We start from the raw sequence: 20,789 nt of genomic DNA, 5'->3' as shown, positions 1-20,789 counted from the left end.
TGTGAAGAAATAATCAGTATGGGTTTCATGGCCTTATTTCAGTGAGACATTTTTTTTGTATTTTCACAAACCACGCATAAATGTCATTATCTCAAAACTACAAACTTTTACATACATGCTGCTGATATATTATTGTAGCAGAGTTTGTGCTGAATACAGTGTAATTAGACTTTAGCCATGAAAATGTCACTAGTAACAGAAAAAAACACAAATGTCAGAGCATGTCAGAACACCTCCAGGGCCCAGAAAACAGCTCAGACCTCAGAGGGTTAAAGTAAAAAGACAAGTTTTGTTTTAGAAAGACGATATTTTATTTACAAACACGGTATTTCACAGAAAACACTGGTCTAAACATTGTAATATTCATCATGTTACACTGTAAACACTCATATTATTTTTATATCGTACTGTGATTTATATTATAGAGCATAAAAACATCCTCGTTGTTGTGTTTTGTTGTATGAAGCACAAAACCAGAGTAATTCCTTCGAGGCTTTTTATTCAACACATGTCAAACATGTCTTCTCGAACAGATAACTTCACTTCTCTTTCTTCCTCAGCAGCACCTCAACACTTAAGCATTACACCGCCACCTTGTGGTTAACTATGAACACCACGTTTCCCCTCTTACTTGAAAGATTCTTCATATCACAGATTAGTGTTCAGAACAAAGTTCCTCTTTTAAGGTAACAAAATTACGTAACGTTACTGTGTACTGTTACCAGAGGTGGAAAGTAACGAATTACATTTACTCGCGTTACGTAATTGAGTAGTTTTTTTGTGTACTTCTACTTTTTTAAGTAGTTTTTAAAATCTGTAATTTTACTTTTACTTAAGTACGTTTTGATTTGTACTTCGCTACATTTTAAATCATATCCGTTACTGAGTAAAAAAATAACTAAAATAAATAATAATACTAGGGAGGGAAATCGCGCTCCGGAAACTACTGCAAGGGCGGGAGAACAAATGTGCAAAAGAAAAAAGTTAAGTGACGCAAGTCAACACAGTCGAAAGCGAACCATTGTCAGTATGGGCAATATTTAGATGTGCAGTAAACGACTGTGCGCGGTTGTCTTCGAGGATAGATACAATTTGCAAAAAATGTGGATGCAAAGTGGCTGAAAAAGGAGGAAACACCTCTGCGCATCCCCCGTTTATATTTAGATGCAGAGGGAATCCCGGAATCCAGCCATGCAAATTGAATTTACAGTAGCCTACTTGCACACTGAGTCCAAAATTTTCGTATTCGTCATTCGGTGGCTATGAATTGTCAAAACACCATTGAAAATGCTTGATACGGATGCGAAAAATGCAGAAAATCAAGACATGAGGTAATTTCATGCGGAAATTTCGGACGCGAATTTCGGACTCGGTGTGCAAGGACCTTAAAACGCAGATGTCAAGTAAAAGACGCAAACTGATGGATGGATAACTAAATCGAAAGTAGAGCTGTGCACTAAATCAAATCGCGACATGGTCTGTGAATATTAACCCTCTGAGGTCTGAGCTGTTTTCTGGGCCATGGAGGTGGTCTGACATGCTCTGACATATGTGTTTTTTTCTGTTACTAGTGACATTTTCATGGCTAAAGTCTAATTACACTGTATTCAGCACAAACTCTGCTACAATAATATATCAGCAGCATGTATGTAAAAGTTTGTAGTTTTGAGATAATGACATTTATGCGTGGTTTGTGAAAATACAAAAAAAAATTCTCACTGAAATAAGGCCATGAAACCCATACTGATTATTTCTTCACAAGACTTTTGAAAAGTGTATGACATAGCCTAGAATATTTGCTCCAAAACTATGTGAAAATCACCCTGACTGCTCATTCAGATAAGACAATATATTGATTTAAAATTTCTAAGACGTGTTTTGTGTGACAAAGCCATATGCGAAGAGGCGTGATCATCTCATGAATATGTAAGCTTTTAACACCTGAGAAAGACAAAGACACTCCCCTAACTGCCCTATTAGGAGCGGTCATTCAGAGCAACCTTGCACAAAGAATGAGGAGATTTTAAAAAGAATGGCTTTTAGATTGTTTGGATTTATTTACAACACAACACAATCCAAAAATACAAATGACAAAAGAGCACATTGAAAACAATGATCCAAAGACAGAGACCTTTGTGCCATTCCTAAAAACATTGTACATACCTTTAATTTCCAAGGTGTTTGATTTTCACTTTACCATGTTCATGTACAGAGACTCATGTGAATGTTGAAGTCAGCAGGACTCAGTTGCATCTGGGGCCTGTTTCAATAAGGAGGTTCAACCAACTCTGAGTTAAAACTTGAACTCTGAGTTGACTTACCCTGAGATGGGAAACTCTGAGTTTTCGGTTACAGAACAGCTGAAATGAGTTAGTTCAATCAACTCTGAGTTGACCTACTCTGAGTTAAGCGCGTGCACCACAACTATAAAAAGCCATTATCAATGGAGCGCAGATATTATGAGTCACCATGGCAACAGCGCCAGACAAAAAGAGGTCTTCATATTTCTTCACATTTTAATTACTGTTATACAGTGATGGGTGTAATTAATTACCAAGTAATCTAAATACTGTAATTTAATTAAAGGGATTACTCTTAATTCTTCTGTAATTTAAAGTTAAATCTGATGTAATTGTATTAGACTATAGAACAATTCTGTATAGGCTATTTAACATACATTTTTAAAAGTTATATTTTTAATGTAACCTTCTCTCTCTACACACTTTGGTCAATTCAAGAATAATTCATGCAATTGTATTTTGTTTATTTGAAAGCATTAAAAGTGCAGTTTCTTGTCCCTCCTTGTATTGTTCAAGTGTTTAAGGTTGACATGGGATTTAGTAATTTGTAATAAGTAGACCAATAATTTCTAAAGATAGTCATTATTACATTAATCTAATTACACTGCTGAAGATGTCATTTGAAGTTAGTAATACAAGTAACTTGCCCAACTGTTATAATATCAGAGGTGAAACTGGAAGAACAGTATGTTATTCAACCTAATTTTAATTTTCATGTAGGGGCAATCCTGCAGGCATTAAAAGAACATGGCAGCAGCTGAACATTAAATATAAAAATATAATTCAGTCAAGTAAGGCTTGAGCATATCATGGGTGTGTAGGCTACCTGACTTTACAAACATTTGACATATTAAAGCATCCAGTGTCTAGCAGTGCAGCAGCATTTTTGGCTGAGGGAATTCCTGGACGGACTTCAGAGCCAGTCCCAAAGATCCAAGGGCCTTCATAAAATGTTTACATATGTGTTATTTTTTATACAGGCTATTTTTGATATTTCCATTTATTTTACTTTGGGTTAGGATTTTTGTTGGTCCCAACAGATTCTGATGGTAATATCTGTCTTTTGGAGCCTCCTGTCCCAACAGAACCCCAGGCAGTCGTAAGTAGCCTACTCAATACACCAGAAATTATGACAAATAGTGTTATAAAGTTATACTCAACCAAATGCTCATCTTCACAGGACGATGGGGATAAATAGTTTCTGCTGCCACAGAGAGGCCTACAGAGGTAATGTTAACATTATGTGTCTACACATCAAACAATCTACACAATCACATTTTTATGTGGAGTAGCCTATAGAATCTAAGTTTAAATCTAAGTATAAACGGGTATTCTTATCTCTCCCCCGCCCCCAGAGTGTGGAAGAACAGCAGGAGGACGGTCCATCCACTTCTGGTGCACAGATGAACACAGTTCAGTGATTTTCAGTAAATGCCACAGTTTAATTCTGTAGAATTTGTTTAAAACTACATTATGTAACTCTAATCTACTACTGTGTTTTCAGTTGCCAGTTAAGGAGTTATATAGACTTCATCTTATTTAAAAAATTGAAAATTTAAAAAAAGCTATATTTTATTTATTAATAAAAGATCAATTTTATTAATAAAAATGTACTGAAAGAATGACTGAGGTGTTTAAACACCACTTCCTCTTTAAAAAGGGGAGGAGACCGAAAGAAACTCTGGGTTTACCGAAGAAAACCTGCTCCCGACCAGGTTAGGTTCACAGAGTAAGTTACCATGGTAACTGACTCAGAGTATAAGTTACCTCTCTTTCAGAAACGGGCTTGACTTACTCTGCTTTCTCAGGTTTAACATACCTCCCATTCTGAAACAGAAAACTCAGAGTTTCCCTCATTTCAGGGTTAACATACTCAGAGTTTTCACTTAACCTCCTTTCTGAAACAGGCCCCAGGTCCCTGAAAGAAAAAAAAAAGAAAAAACTGTGAACATAATGATATCAAGAGAAACTATAGGGCTGCACGATTTTGGGAATAGATTTTAGATTTTTCTGGTTAAAATTGCTTTTTAAAATTCACAGAATACACACACACACACACACACACACACACACACACACACACACACACACACACACGTTTCCAACAATATATAATGAACACCAGGTTTGTTGTGCCTTGTAGGCATAGGCTACGCAGTGCTGCATAAAATAATAATAACAATAAATTAAATCTTCCAAAAGATTTCAAGAACAACTACGCTAGAGATATATATATTGATTATCATATGTTACTTCAAATGTTTCCATTCGTTATGATGATATGAAATGAGATAATAGTAAAAACATAAAGCCTAATGTTTGGTGCATTTTTCCTTTCAAACGCAATCGCGCTCCAAAATATGATACATTAAAACGCACAGCGCGCTCCAAAATATGATACATTCAAACCCACAGCGCGCTCCAAAATATGATACATTCAAACGCCATCGCGCTCCAAAATATTAAACATTATGGTTATACATATCTATGTTTGAGCAGATATCCACAAACAGTATTTATCAGGAAACACGGGTCTAAATAGTATAATATTCACCATATATCTAGCAACAGTTCAACTGCAATGTGAAGTTTATGCAACAAAACCATAAACTAATAAGTAAGAATTTCTTACCTTACATCTTTCTTGTCTTCAAATCGCGTTCTTCTTCTTCTGGGGGTAAATCCAATGTAAGCTCAGACATGTCTTCCAAACTCGACGAAAAGCAGAGACTTGTGAATTGTTTTGGTGTTTTGTGTTTGAGGTAACGAGGGCGTTCGCGTCCCATGTGGAGATTTGCATGTGAATCTCTTTTGCGCGAGTGGGCGTGTCGAATTAAAAAGTAAAAGCGTTTGAGATACTGGACATCCTGTTGGTATACAAATTACTTAAACAGAGAATATTTGTTTTCAGTTTGAATCCGATCATTTAAAAGTACACACTTAAATGTTTATAAAGGTAAATGGCTCATAAATGTGTGAGAAGTATTTGTTGAGTTTTGTTTCAGTTTATAGACGTGCTCAAGAAAAAAAAGTTCACCGCGACGGAGAGGCAGAACGCACACCCTGTTTATTTTCTTTATTTTACAAAAGCACAATGTTTTGATTTGATTGTAAGTGGACACATACAAAAGTAGAAATATTTTTCTGTATAACCATAAATGACGGAGTAATTTAAGTTTATGTTGCTGCTATGTGAAAAAAATCCAGCAAAACGCGTCGGCGCGTTTCTCGACCTCAGAGGGTTAAAGCACAAAAAGACTGCTATATACTCGCTTGATCTGCGTGTCTCTGTGGGAATGAGCTGCACCGCTTCGTCTAACGTTGTATACTCAAGCTCAAGGTGTTTTCTCATACAATACGAGGACATGAATACATGGACATTTCCAGAGCTGCTCTGAGAGAACGCCTAATGAGCATTTTCATCATTTTACTTGAGAAAAACCATTGTCAAATACACTCTGGAACAAGACTTCACTACAACCCGTCAAAATAAAAGTTCGGTTTAAATAGGAGAAATTATGAAAGAAATATATTATTGTAGACCTTAATAAATTGTAGACATTTTAATAAATTACTTATGTTAAAAAATAAATTATTGATCTGATTCATTATCAATTAATGAATTTAGTTGATTAGACAAGTTTTATTGAAATTTTATTAAACAAACCAAACCAAATGGTTTTCGAGTTTGTTATAATGAAAGCATTTGTTGAACCAAAAAAACCTGTTTTCATTCATTTAACCGTCATTTTATCTGATGATAATAATAATAATAATAACAAACATAATTTAATAATACCGTTTATTTATTTATTTAATAATTGATTAATACTGTAAACCCTAATTTCTGAGATGGTTATCATACTGTGAAAATCTACAACCTGGGAGAGTCCCCCACCCCACTCCGCCCCGCCCCCGCGGTTTAAAAAGTAACTCAGTAACTTTTACTCTGAGTAAATTTTAAATTAGCTACTTTTTACTTTTACTTGAGTAGATATTTAGACCTGTAATTTGACTTGTACTTAAGTAAAATTTAATTGAAGTAATGGTACTTTTACTTGAGTAGAATATTTTAGTACTCTTTCCACCTCTGACTGTTACTAACCTTACAACAACTTAACCAATGTAACTGACATTGTTTTACTAATTCTAATGCACAGTTTTATGTATTTAAGCAATTATAACTGTTCACAAGCTCACAACATAACCAAGAAAAGATGCATGTTTTTCTTTTCTTTTCTTTTCTTTTTTTCATGCATGTACAATTTCACTTCACTGTAAATCATATTCCTTCAACCTCGCTGGCGTTCTACGCACTCTACTTCTCTTCCTAAGATTAAATGTCACTGGTGGCTGCAAGTTCTCATTCTGATTGGTAACAGGGCCTGTAAAGCGAGTTAGTTTGGAAACATTCCATTTCTTTTTGTCACTCAGCACAAAGGTACTCTTTCCGATTTGTTGCTCAATGTTCAGGGGTGGTGAGAACTGAGAAACCCCCTTCTTCACATGCCCAGGTTGTTTCACTCTCACCTGGTCTCCTGGTTTGAAAGTGTGGTACTTGGCACCACATCTTTTGTCAGTGTACTTTTTACTCTTGATCTGTTTGTTACTCACAGTCTCTTTCACTCGAGCACATTTGTCACTTTTGGGGCCAACAGGAAAAACATTCAGCTTTGTACGCATTTTGCGATGATGAAGAAACTCAGAAGGTGAAACGGCTGTAGTACTGTGAGGGGTAGCTCTGTAGCTTTGCAAGAACTCAGTCACTGCATGTTTCCATGATTTCCCCATCTGTTCCGCAGAAAGGATGCATTCTTTCAGGACTCTATTCCACCGCTCCACAGCGCCATTGCATTGTGGATTATACACGCTACTACGCATGTGACTTATTCCTCTCTCCTTTAAGAATGCTGCAAACACACTGGAGAGGAATTGAGGCCCGTTGTCAGTCACAACACACTGTGGATTTCCCTCTCTACTGAAAACTGATTAAAATGTGTGTGGTTATATAATGTGCATATGCTCTGGCACAGAAAAATAAGCAGTGAAAATAAATAAAAAATATTTACTAATAAATAAGTACTAATTGAAATGCAAATGTTGCCTAACTAACGTTTGCACTATATAGCAGAGCCAGTATGGGGGGAAACAGGCAGGCGTAATAATCTCAAGAGGGCTTTTACCAGCATGTTGTCGCAGCAGCAGGGGAACCCTCCTAAACTCCATTCGTGTTTTCTTTTTTAAGAAACTCACCCTGGATGAAAGGAATTATGATATCAGTAACAGCAAACGTGTTTGGAAGGGGTGACCGTGAGCCTCTCCTCTGGATACCACCTGCAGACCAACTCGAGCTGATGGTGTGGCTCTCAACAATGGACATCACCACTCACCTACTCACTGTAGTGTGTAGTGTACTCACTGTGCAACTGAGGTGTGTGCGTTCCAGGATTCATCCCTGCAAAGATAAGATACTGGTTAATTCTAGTGTTAATTTTGTGTCACAGTGTCTGGTTTGTGTTTCCCCAGGTGTCCACTAGAGGTCTCTTTCCCCATACTGTCACCATTCACTCTGGAACTGCATTTCCCACGATCCTTTGTCTGTTCTCATCACTCATCATTGCACACAGCTGTTTCTAATTACATTGTTTAGTTCTGTGTATAAATACCCTGTCTGTTTTAGTCCTTGTCACGGAGTCATTGTATATGGTCACCACACTTCAGAGTTCTGTGTTCCTTGCCTGTTTCTTGTTTTGTTTATTTGGATTTGGATTGCTAACATGGACTTTGAACCTTGCCTGGATGACTACGAGATGGATTACACTTTAATAAACACCTATTGCCATACTGCATTTGGATCTACCTATTTTCCTGTGTGTCCCCGTGACAGAATGACTCCGTCACCATATAGATCCAGCCGTATGAGTTTTCGTGATTTTTCCTCAATCACGAAAAGGGAGAGGAGACAGCGGAATGGGAATCAAGCTGAAGAGGAGGAGCCACGTATGACGTTAGATGAGTGATATGCTTTGTGTGCTCGTATCAGGGAGGAGAGTGCTGCGCTCCCGGTTAATTCCGGGGAGAGAACAGCACCCAGTCGCTCGTGGACAAGGAGGAGGAAGAAGAAGACTTCCCATCTCCCTAATGTCCCGGAGGCCGTCCCCGTGCAGCCCGCTGTGATTCCAGAGGTCGTCTCCGTGCAGCCCGCTGTGATTCGGGAGGTCGTCCCCGTGCAGCCCGCTGTGGTTCTGGAGGTCGTCCCCGTACAGCCCGCTGTCGTCCCGGAGGCCGTCCCCAAGCTGCTTGCCCTGACGGTACCTCCCCAGTGCCTCGCCCTGCCGGCGCCGCCCCAGAGTCTCGCCCTTCCGGCGCCGCTCCAGAAGCTTGCCCTGCCAGCACCTCTCCAGCGCCTCGCCCTGCCGGCGCCGCTCCGATGTCTCGCCCTGCCGGCACCGCTCCAGCGGCTTGCATTGCTGGCACCACCCCAGCGCCTCACTCTGCCAGGACCATTCCAGTGTCTCGCCTTACCGGTTCCACTGAGGCAATCTGCCGATCCAGAAACTGTTCCGGTCACGTCTGCCGATCCAGAGACTGTTAAGGTCACGTCTGCCGATCCAGAGACTGTTCAGGTCACGTCTGCCGATCCAGAGTCTGTTCCTGTTCCTGAGCCTGTGTCTGTTCCAGTGTCTCCAGACAAGATGGCCACCACTGAGCCAGTGTCTCCAGACAAGATGGCCGTCGCCGAGCCAGTGTCTCCGGACAAGATGGCCGTCGCCGAGCCAGTGTCTCCGGACAAGATGGCCGCCACCGAGCCAGTGTCTCCGGACAAGATGGCCACCGCCGAGCCAGTGTCTCCGGACAAGATGGCCGCCGCCGAGCCAGTGTCTCCGGACAAGATGGCCGCCGCTGAGCCGGTGTCTGTTCCGGTGTCTGTTCCTGAGCCGGTGTCTGTGTCTGTTCCTGAGCCGGTGTCTGTGTCTGTGTCTGTTCCTGAGCCGGTGTCTATTCCTGAGCAGCCGGTGCCCGAGTCTGTTCCTGAGCCGTTGTCTATTCCTGAGCAGCCGGTGCCCGAGGGGTCGTCTCCGCCGTGGCCACCCGAAGGATCGTCTCCGCCATGGCCGCTCGAAGGGTCGTCTCCGCCATGGTCGCCCGATGAACAGTCCGCTCCGCCCTGGCCGCCTGAGGGAAAGTCTCCGCCCTGGTCGCCTGAGGGAAAGTCTCCGCCCTGGCCGCCTGAAGGGTCGTCTCCGCCCTGGCCGCCAGATGGATTGTCTGCTCCGCCCTGGCCACCTGAAGGGTCGTCTCCGCCCTGGCCGCCTGAGAGAAAGTCTCCGCCCTGGCCGCCAGATGGACTGTCTGCTCCGCCCAGGCTGCTTGATAAACTGTCGTCTCCGCCCTGGCCGCCTGAGGGAAAGTCTCCGCCCTGGCCGCCAGATGGACTGTCTGCTCCGCCCTGGCCACCTGAAGGGTCGTCTCCGCCCTGGCCGTCCGATGGACTATCTGCTCCGCCCTGGCTGCTTGATAAACTGTCGTCTCCGCCCTGGCCGCCTGAGGGAAGGTCTCCGCCCTGGCCACCCCATGAACTGTCTACTTCGCCCTGGCCACCTGAGGGAAAGTCAGATGTCCATGTTAGTTTTTATCATATTTAGTCAACCTTATTCTATTTTGTTTTAGTCAAGTTTCAGACGACTAAAAGTCTCTGGAGGATTTCCGGTGTAGGAAATGACGGAGTGAGTCGCGTTTCTGCCCTGCTCCCAACCTCTACGTTTATAACTTTTCTTACAGTCCAACTAAAGTGTTAAAAACTATCCCCAACATTTAAGTATATTTGACAGGGCAACGTTTATAACTTTTCTTACAGTCCAACTAAAGTGTTAAAAACGATCCCCAACATTTAAGTATATTTGACAGGGCATCGCTGCTTGAGAATGACCAGTAGATCGAAAAAAGGGGACCAGAAAGGAGAGAACGACCCTCCGAACACAGTGCTGCCCGCGTTAGCAGATATGCTAGCTAAACACGAGGTTTCTCTTATGACTAAGTTCCAGGCGGAATTCAACACTGCGTTCTCCAAGCTCGAGGAGCGGGTTGATAAATTCCAGAATACCTTACTCGACCACCAACAGCGTCTCTCGTCTTTGGAGACATTTGCTGATTCCACGAGCCAAGACATGAAGGCCATGGAAGCAGAGCTGGCCGCAATATCTGAAGCGAACGCTAAGCTACAGACTAAGCTTGTCGACCTGGAAGGCCGCTCTAGAAGAAACAACATAAGGATAGTGGGCCTTCCAGAGAACATTGAAGGTGCCCACCCTACGGCTTTTTTCTCTCAAGTTTTGGTGGAGGTTCTCGGCGACCAAATATTAAACTCTACCCCTGAACTCCACTGAGCCCACCGCACCCTAGCTCCAAAGCCGGGGCCTGGCAGCAAAGCCCGGCCCGTTATCATTCGCTTCCTTAAGTTTCAAGAGCGGGAGTTGGTTGTGCGTGAAGCTCGACGTTTAACCCTCTGAGGTCTGAGGGGTTTTTGGGGTCCTTGAGATGTTCTGACATGCCCTGACATTTGTGCTTTTTTCAGTTGCTTATAAACATATTAATGGCAAAGGTATAATTACACTCTATTTAGCACAAACAGGGCTACCATAATATGTGAGCAACATGCATGTACATGTTTGTATTTTTGAGAGAATAATGTTTATGCATGGTTATTGAAAAAACTAAAAACTAAAGTTTCTGAAATAAGGCCACAAAACACATACTGAATACGTGTCAATAAGACTTTTGACTAATTGATGTCTTTGCCTACAGTTTTTTCTTCAAAATGATGTGAAAATCATCCTGCCCTTATCATTCACATAACACAATACATTGATTTAAATCTTGTAAAACACTTTTTGTTTGTAAAGGCAATATGCGCAAGGGGCGTCAACCATTCAACAGCATCATGCATATGTAGTGATTCACACCTCAGGAGACAATGGGGCCCGCATACTTAATGAGCCATTCATTCAGGTGTGTCACCTATAGCCACAAGAAAGAATGCAAGAGCAATATATATACAGTATATATATATATATATATATATATATATATATATATATATTCTACCAAATTGGTTCACAGTTGGAAGCATGTCAATTTTTTTTTTTTTTTCACAAATTTTGCTTGCAAATTGTATAATATCCAAGGAAAACATGTCTATTAATTGTGCAGTTAATTCTCATACTGTATTTTCAGTTTTGGAATATGTATCCTCTCCCCAAATTTGTCAATAATAAAACACAATAAAAATTATTTAAAGAAAATGCTTATATTTACCTTTTAAAATTTGTTTACATCTACCTTGTAAATATATATTTTTTTATTAAAAAGGTTACAATTACAACAACAATTGAAGTGTAATCTTTCTTTGTAAAAACTAAAGTATACATTTTATCATACATATTTCAAACTTCGAACATTGACAAAACATACTATATTTAACATATTAGCAAAAATTGGCAAACAAAAGCTTATTTGAGGTGGCAGATATTTTACAGTAAAAATGTGTAATCTATCCAAAACTAATCAACGAAATGTTGTCTTTCATATGTCTGTAACATAGGTCTTTCGTTTTTATTATAAGGAATATAAATGTTAATTTGCAGTTTAATACGTTGCTTATACAAATACATTTTATTTCAACATATTTCAATCGATTTTACTCAGTATAGCAAAATAGTTTGCTAAAAGCAGATCATTTATTCACACACAGAAACGCAATTCAAATTTAAACCGTCTTTTTGCGAGTTGTGGTAAACAGCGCATCTCTGCGTTCATTCATTCACACAGAAACGCGATTTACTTGAGAATGAAAAAAAAAACTTACTACATTATTCCATCCGTTGCTCCTCGAAATACCAGCACTTCTGAGGTAAGTTTTCCATTATTATTATTCCTCACAGCGCTGCGAGACAGTGTAGACGACTACACTTATCTGAATAAACTTGATGTGTTTTCTCGAGCTGATATGTGGGCGTTCACAGTTTGTATGGGATCGTCTCAGTCATTTGCGTTTGAATAGCGCGCGCTCTCCGTGGGCGTGGCCGATTATAACGTAATGAGATGAGATGAGCTCGACTGGAATCGCTCTCTTTTAATACAGATTTCACAAGATGAGGATATTTGTTTTTTATATAAATTACTTCATTTAAAAGACGAGAATTCAAGCTTCATGCCTGTGTCTTTGTATGCCTGTTTGACTGAGTATTCGCTCAGTTATTGTTCATTTTCGGACGCGTTTCAGAATGGACTTCACTGGCAGAGAGAAGGCAGAACTCGCTTCGTGTTTATTTTTCTTTATTTGGCAAAAAGCACAACACTTTGTTTTTATTGTGAGTATACACAAAAATAATACACATTTAACAGAATCGATTGATGTATGAAACTCCTATGGAAAATCAAAGTCAACAGAGTATTTATGAGTTTCTTTTACATTGATAAAAAAAAAGCGAGCTGGTATCGCCGGCGATACCGTAGACCTCAGGGGGTTAAGGGGCAAACTAAACTACAGGGGCTCTCAGATCCACATCTTCGAAGATTACTCACCCGAAGTGGCAGAACAACGCTCTGAATACCGGGCCGTGATGAAGCAGCTATATGACCTGGGCCTTAAACCGACTCTCCTTTTCCCTGCCAGGCTGTCCATCAGGCCCGAAACCGGATTGCGGCGTCACCTCCCCTCCCCGAAAGCTGCTCAGGACTTCATCACTTCTCATCGTCAAAGCAGCTCGGGACCCACGGAGGACGGGTAACGTTACTCGCTTAGCTCTGTGACGGCGGAGCTAGACCTGCACGACTGTTGATTTACTGCCAGCTTCACTCCCTTTCCAAGGGCTACTGTAAATTGAGGTCCCTCGGATGTGGTCCACTTTTAACTACTGGACAGCTAGGACACGACAACCCCCTTGCTTTATCATTTACTGAGCTGGTAAGACTGTTCCAGGACTTATAGCCATAAATAGCTAATGCTACCATATACTTTCTGTGCCAATGACAAGTTTAGCTTCCCTTCTAGCTCCTTTCTTTATTTACTTCTATTTACTTATTTATTTATTTTCTTTCATTGGCAATGTTTGTGTTCGATTTTGTGGTTGATGTTAGTATTTTTGTTAGGCTGTGGTGATATGTAACTTTATGTATGCGCACGCGCGACCGTGTGTGTGTATGTGTGTGGTGATGTGAGTATATGCACGCGCCACATCCTTTTGCAGCATACTTTATTTACTTTTATTTACCTATTTATTTATTTTCTTTCACTGTCAATGTTGAGTTCGATTTTATGGTTGATGTTAGCATTCTTGTTAAGCTGTGTTGGCAGACACTGGAGAAAGATGCTGTCTGAATGACGAGTTGTTTCGGTTTGTTTTGGTAATGTTTTGACACTGGACTATTTTGCTGTTCACGGGAGTTGGAGACACTAGGAATTCACGCGGAAGTGTATGAGACACACCGCTGTGCAATGGACACTGAAAATATTGTTTGTTATTGGGGTTTTCCAGGCCAGAGTTTTGCGTGTGTGTGTGTGTGGTTGTTATCCAGTGTGTTTTTTTTCTCTCTCTCTCTTTCTCTCCTTCTTCACCCCCAATCCCTGCTTCGCTTACTCAAGGAATATCAATAAGGTATGTCAAGCATGAACAATATAATTAGATTTATCTCATGGAATGTGCGGGGGGTGGGTGGCCCCACTAAGAGTGATAAGAATATGACCCACTTACAACAGCTCAAAGGTGACGTGTTTTTTATTCAGGAGACCCACCTGCGCAACAGGAAGGTGACACGACTAAAAAGGGGTTGGGTTGACCATGTTTTTCATTCCAGATTTAACGAAAGGGCCAGAGGCACCGCCATTATAATTCGTAAAAACGTCATGTTTGAACCAGGTAAAGTGGTATCAGACCTCAACGGTCGCTTTGTCATTGTCGCTGGCAAATTACAAAATACACCAGTCATCTTGGCCAGCGTCTACGGTCCTAACTGGGACGACTGTTCATTCATATCCAAACTATTCACGTCACTACCAAACATTGATAATCATCGTATAATTATAGGCGGGGATTTTAATCTGGTTCAAGACCCCATATTAGACAGATCGTCAAACAAACCGTACTCTGTAAGCAAATCAGCCAAAACTTTACATGACTTTGCCAAACGACTGGGCCTCTCTGACCCATGGAAGCACACTTCTCCCACAACCAAGACATTCTCTTTCTTTTCTCATGTGCACCACACCTACACACGCATAGATTTCTTCCTTCTAGACGATAGACTGCTCTCCATGATTAAATCCAGTGACTACCACAGTATCGCAATATCGGACCATGCACCTACCTCCCTTGACTTACACTTATGTACTCACTTCAGCCCCTTCAGGCAGTGGAGATTTAACTCTTCTTTATTAGCGGAAGATCCCTACAAGCAATTTATACACTCCCAGATCACTCTTTTTTTTTAGCTGAATGACTTGCCAGACACAAACAGAGGTGTACTTTGGGAAGCTTCGAAGGCTTATATTCGAGGACAGCTTATCTCCTTTGTGTCTAATTCAAAACGAGTCGAAGCGTCACAAACATTAGACCTGTTACAGAAAATTAAGAGCATTGATGACGAATATGCGGTTAACCCGGACCCTATCCTTTACAGAGAGCGTCTTAGACTCCAGACAGACTTTGATCTTCTATCTGATAACAAAGCCAGGCTCCGTTTGCTCAAATCTAGACAGCGGTTTTTTGAGTCGGGGGATAAAGCGGGGAAGCTTCTGGCTCATCAGGCCAGAGCTGAGGCAACCTCGCGGCTTATTCCTGCCATTAGAGCCAGCTCAGGTGAGTTGCACACTGATCCTGTCACCATTAATAAAATATTTGCTGAATTTTACGCTGACCTATATACCTCTGGCTGCCCCCCCCATTGCAGACGAGACACCTAACGATATGATTTTCCCCCAAATAGACGCAGAATCAGTGAACGACCTAAGTGCCCTTATAACCACTGCTGAAGTTCAGCGAGCCATTAATTCCCTACAGAGCGGTAAATCCCCAGGGCAGGATGGCTTCACTGTAGAGTATTACAAAACTTTTTCTGCTTCTCTCGCACCAGTCCTAAAAGATATGTATAACGAGGCCTTTTATCAGCGTTGCCTTCCGGATACCCTATCTAAAGCCACCATCTCCCTAATTCCTAAGAAAGGGAAATACCCCCTGCTCTGCGGCAGCTACAGGCCAATCTCACTTCTCAACGTAGACCTCAAAATTCTCGCAAAGGTTCTTGCACTCCGTCTCCAACGGTTAATGCCCTCCATTATCTCGCTAGATCAGACAGGGTTTATGCCGGGCCGACAGTCTTTCCATAACACTAGACGGCTACTCGACATCATTCACTCATCAAATAATAGTATCCCGGAAATTGTGGTGTCCCTCGATGCCGAAAAGGCATTCGACAGGGTCGAGTGGGGATATCTGTACGAGGCAATGGATAGGTTCGGTCTGGGCGGGAATTTTATTCTATGGGTCAGATTATTATACTCATCCCCGAAGGCATCGGTTCAAACTAATGATGTGTTATCACCTCCTTTCTCACTTCGGAGAGGCACCAGACAGGGTTGTCCCCTGTCTCCACTTCTATTCACCATAGCAATAGAACCTCTGGCTATTTGGCTCCGTGCGGAGGAAGGCTTCAAGGGCATCACACGATTTGGCGTAACTCATAAAGTTTCACTATACGCGGATGACCTGCTCCTGTATATCTCTAACCCTGTCACCTCACTCCCTGTCATTTTGAATGTTTTGGAACGGTTCGGTATGTACTCCGGATATAAGCTCAACTACCAGAAAAGTGAGCTTTTGGCAATAAATTCTCTGGCTAAGCAGCTCCCACGCTCGTTATTGGCATTTAAGTGGAGTAACGACGGATTTAGCTACTTGGGGGTTTATGTTACAACGACCGTGTCTGACTTGTTCCGCAAAAATTTCGTACCTCTGGTCGCAAAAACTGTAAGTGATTTTGACCGATGGGCGGTCCTTCCACTCTCCCTCGTAGGCCGGGCAAATTTGATCAAGATGGTTATCCTCCCCAAATTCCTTTATCTGTTCCAGCACATCCCTGTACTCATGTCCAAATCTTTTTTTGACAAACTAAATTTCTGTGGGGCGGCAAACCTGCCAGGATCCGCAGAACGATCTTACAGTCCCCTAAGTCTGAGGGGGGCCTGACCCTCCCCAACTTTAGACGGTATTATTGGGCAGCTAACATGCAAAAACTTTTATACTGGATGGGTGGGGACGCCTCACCTCCTGCCTGGGTACATTTGGAGCGATCAAGCGCACGCTTCCCGTTGCGGTTGGTCCTATGCTCCCAACTCCCTTTGCCTTCAGGCTCTGCAGGCTCGTGCCCGATTGTATCCCTCTCACTCAAGATCTGGAGTCAGATTAGGAAGTGCTTAGGTTTACAGGGTCCCTCCATCCTGACACCACTTTTCCAAAATCATGTCTTTACCCCCTCAAGGTTAGATTTGGCATTCTGGGCCTGGCATAGCAATGGTATCATTAGTGTTAAGGACCTATACAAGGATGGTATATTTGCATCCTTCACAGAGCTCTCATCTCTTCACAACTTGCCAAAGTCACACCTTTCTTGCTTTTTTCAGATCATAGACTTTGTTAACCCCCTGAGGTCGGCTGTATCGCCGGCGATACCAGCTCGCTTTTTTTTTATCAGTGTAAAAGAAACTCATAAATACTCTGTTGACTTTGATTTTCCATAGGAGTTTCATACATCAATCGATTCTGTTAAGTGTGTATTATTTTTGTGTATACTCACAATAAAAACAAAGTGTTGTGCTTTTTGCCAAATAAAGAAAAATAAACACGAAGCGAGTTCTGCCTTCTCTCTGCCAGTGAAGTCCATTCTGAAACGCGTCAGAAAATGAACAATAACTCAGCGAATACTCAGTCAAACAGGCATACAGACACACAGGCATGAAGCTTGAATTCTCTTCTTTTAAATGAAGTAATTTATATAAAAAACTAATATTCACATCTTGTGAAATCTGTATTAAAAGAGAGCGATTCCAGTCGAGCTCATTACAGCTCATTCAAATGTAATGTGACTCCGCCCACGGAGAGCGCACGCTATTCAAACGCAAATGATAGAGGCAATCCACGCAAACCTGTGAACGCCCCCATATCAGCTCGAGAAAACACAAGTTTATTCAGATCATTACTTGTTTACACCGTCTCGCAGCGCTGTGAGGAATAATAATAATGGAAAATGTACCTCAGATGTGCGGGTATATAGAGGAGCGAGCCGAGGAATACTGTAGTACGTTTTTTTCCTTCTCACGTGAATCGGGTTTCTGTTTATGAATGAATGAACGGCAGAGATGCGCTGTTTACCACAGCTCGCAAAAAGACAGTTTAACCCTCTGAGGTCGAGAAACGCGCCGATGCGTTTTGCTGGATTTTTTTCACATAGCAGCAACATAAACTTAAATTACTCCGTCATTTATGGTTATACAGAAAAAAGAAATATAAAAAAATAATCTGTGATATTTCTACTTTTGTATGTGTCCACTTACAATCAAATCAAAACATTGTGCTTTTGTAAAATAAATTAAATAAACAGGGTGTGCGTTCTGCCTCTCCGTCGCTGTGAACTTTTTTTTCTTGAGCACGTCTATAAACTGAAACAAAACTCAGCGAATACTTGTCACACATTTATGAGCCATACACCTTTATACACATTTAAGTGTGTACTTTTAAATGATCGGATTCAAACTGAAAACAAATATTCTCTGTTTAAGTAATTTGTATAAAACCAACAGGATGTCCAGCTTCTCAAACGCTTGCTAATTACTTTTTAATTCGGCCACGCCCACTCGCGCAAAAGTGATTCACATGCAAATCTCCACATGGGACGCGAACGCCCTCGTTACCTCAAACACAAAACACCAAAACACTTCACAAGTCTCTGCTTTTCGTCGAGTTTGGAAGACACGTCTGAGCTTACATTGGATTTACCCCCAGAAGAAGAAGAACGCGATTTGAAGACAAGAAAGATGTAAGGTAAGAAATTCTTACTTATTAGTTTATGGTATTGTTGCATAAACTTCACATTGCAGTTGAACTGTTGCTAGATACTGTATATGGTGAATATTATACTATTTAGACCCGTGTTTCCTGATAAATACTGTTTGTGGATATCTGCTCAAACATAGATATGTATAACCATAATGTTTAATATTTTGGAGCGTGATGGCGTTTGAATGTATCATATTTTGGAGCGCGCTGTGGGTTTTAATGTATCATATTTTGGAGCGCGATTGCGTTTGAAAGGAAAAATGCACCAAACATTAGGCTTTATGTTTTTACTATTATCTCATTTCATATCATCATAACGAATGGAAACATTTGAAGTAACATATGATAATCAATATATTTTTTTCTAGCGTAGTTGTTCTTGAAATCTTTTGGAAGATTTAATTTATTGTTATTATTATTTTATGCAGCACTGCGTAGCCTATGCCTACAAGGCACAACAAACCTGGTGTTCATTATATATTGTTGGAAACGTGTGTGTGTGTGTGTGTGTATTCTGTGAATTTTAAAAAGAAATTTAACCAGAAAAATCTAAAATCTATTCCCAAAATCGTGCAGCCCTATAGTTTCTCTTGATATCATTATGTTCACAGTTTTTTCTTTTTTTCTTTTCTTTCAGGGACCAGATGCAACTGAGTCCTGCTGACTTCAACATTCACATGAGTCTCTGTACATGAACATGGTAAAGTGAAAATCAAACACCTTGGAAATTAAAGGTATGTACAATGTTTTTAGGAATGGCACAAAGGTCTCTGTCTTTGGATCATTGTTTTCAATGTGCTCTTTTGTCATTTGTATTTTTGGATTGTGTTGTGTTGTGTTGTAAATAAATCCAAACAATCTAAAAGCCATTCTTTTTTAAATCTCCTCATTCTTTGTGCAAGGTTGCTCTGAATGACAGGGCCTGATCGCTCCTAATAGGGCAGTTAGGGGAGTGTCTTTGTCTTTCTCAGGTGTTAAAGGCTTACATATTCATGAGATGATCACGCCTCTTCGCATATGGCTTTGTCACACAAAACACGTCTTAGAAATTTTAAATCAATATATTGTCTTATCTGAATGAGCAGTCAGGGTGATTTTCACATAGTTTTGGAGCAAATATTCTAGGCTATTAGATTAGATTAGATTAGATTCAACTTTATTGTCATTACACAAGTACAGGTACAAGGCAACGAAATGCAGTTTAGGTCTAACCAGAAGTGCAATAGCAGCAAGTGCAGGATATACAGTGGTTCCATAAGTGCAGAACATGGATATGTACTGAATAAATATAGAGTTGAATACTATTATAAACAAAAATTTACAGATAGATTTGTCCTATGAATATAATATACAGATAACTATTACTGTGAACAGAATTTACAGCTAGATATGTACTGAATATAATATACAGATGGCTATTACTATAAACAGAATTTTTACAGATAGATATGTGCTATGAATATATATACAGATGGCTGTCACTATAAGCAGAATGTGAGCATAATATACAGATGGCTATTACTATAAACAGAATTTTTACAGATAGATATGTACTGAATATATATACAGATGGGTGTTACTATAAACAGAATGTGAGCATAATATACATATGGCTATTACTAGAAACAGAATTTTACAGATAGATATGTACTATGAATATATATATACAGATGGGTGTTACTATAAACAGAATGTGAGCATAATATACAGATGGCTATTACTATAAACAGAATTTTACAAATAGATATATGTATAAGTTAGGCTAAAATGAGCAGTATAACAATGGATTTAAAGTAGTGCAAATAAAGTTTGGACAGAAGCTATCCGAGTGAAAGTGCAGTGGAAGTAATTGCATATTACAGTTAAAGTACTGAAAATATGGTGCACTGAAAATAACCAGCTCCTCAACACCACCAAAACGAAGGAGCTCATCGTGGACTTGAGTCCACTATGTCATACAATTTTCAAAAGTCTTGTGAAGAAATAATCAGTATGGGTTTCATGGCCTTATTTCAGTGAGAATTTTTTTTTGTATTTTCACAAACCACGCATAAATGTCATTATCTCAAAACTACAAACTTTTACATACATGCTGCTGATATATTATTGTAGCAGAGTTTGTGCTAAATACAGTGTAATCAGACTTTAGCCATGAAAATGTCACTAGTAACAGAAAAAAACACAAATGTCAGAGCATGTCAGAACACCTCCAGGCCCAGAAAACAGCTCAGACCTCAAAGGGTTAAATTTAAATTGCGTGTGTGAATGAATGAATGATCTGCTTTTAGCAAACTATTTTGCTATACTGAGTAAAAATCGACTGAAATAAAATGTATTTGTATAAGCAACGTATTAAACTGCAAATTAACATTTATATTAC

The 20,789-nt window shown here is 40.4% G+C and overlaps 2 long non-coding RNA genes across 2 annotated transcripts in view; both read left to right on the top strand.

The window, feature by feature from the left end:
- Positions 1 to 20,789, top strand: part of LOC309492631 — a 195,394-nt gene that overhangs the window by 139,965 nt on the left and 34,640 nt on the right. The gene's annotated exons all lie outside the window — the stretch shown is intronic.
- Positions 2,257 to 19,528, top strand: LOC309492628. Its single transcript, XR_014203617.1, has 5 exons — positions 2,257 to 3,399; positions 3,481 to 3,527; positions 3,656 to 3,712; positions 3,961 to 4,214; positions 17,521 to 19,528. It is a non-coding gene; the product is annotated as an uncharacterized lncRNA (long non-coding RNA).

Source organism: Leuciscus leuciscus (assembly GCF_965113295.1).
Source record: "Leuciscus leuciscus genome assembly, chromosome: 2".
Taxonomy (NCBI): domain Eukaryota; kingdom Metazoa; phylum Chordata; class Actinopteri; order Cypriniformes; family Leuciscidae; genus Leuciscus; species Leuciscus leuciscus.
Note: the sequence above shows the minus strand (reverse complement) of the source record. Positions and strands in the feature narration are given on the sequence as shown.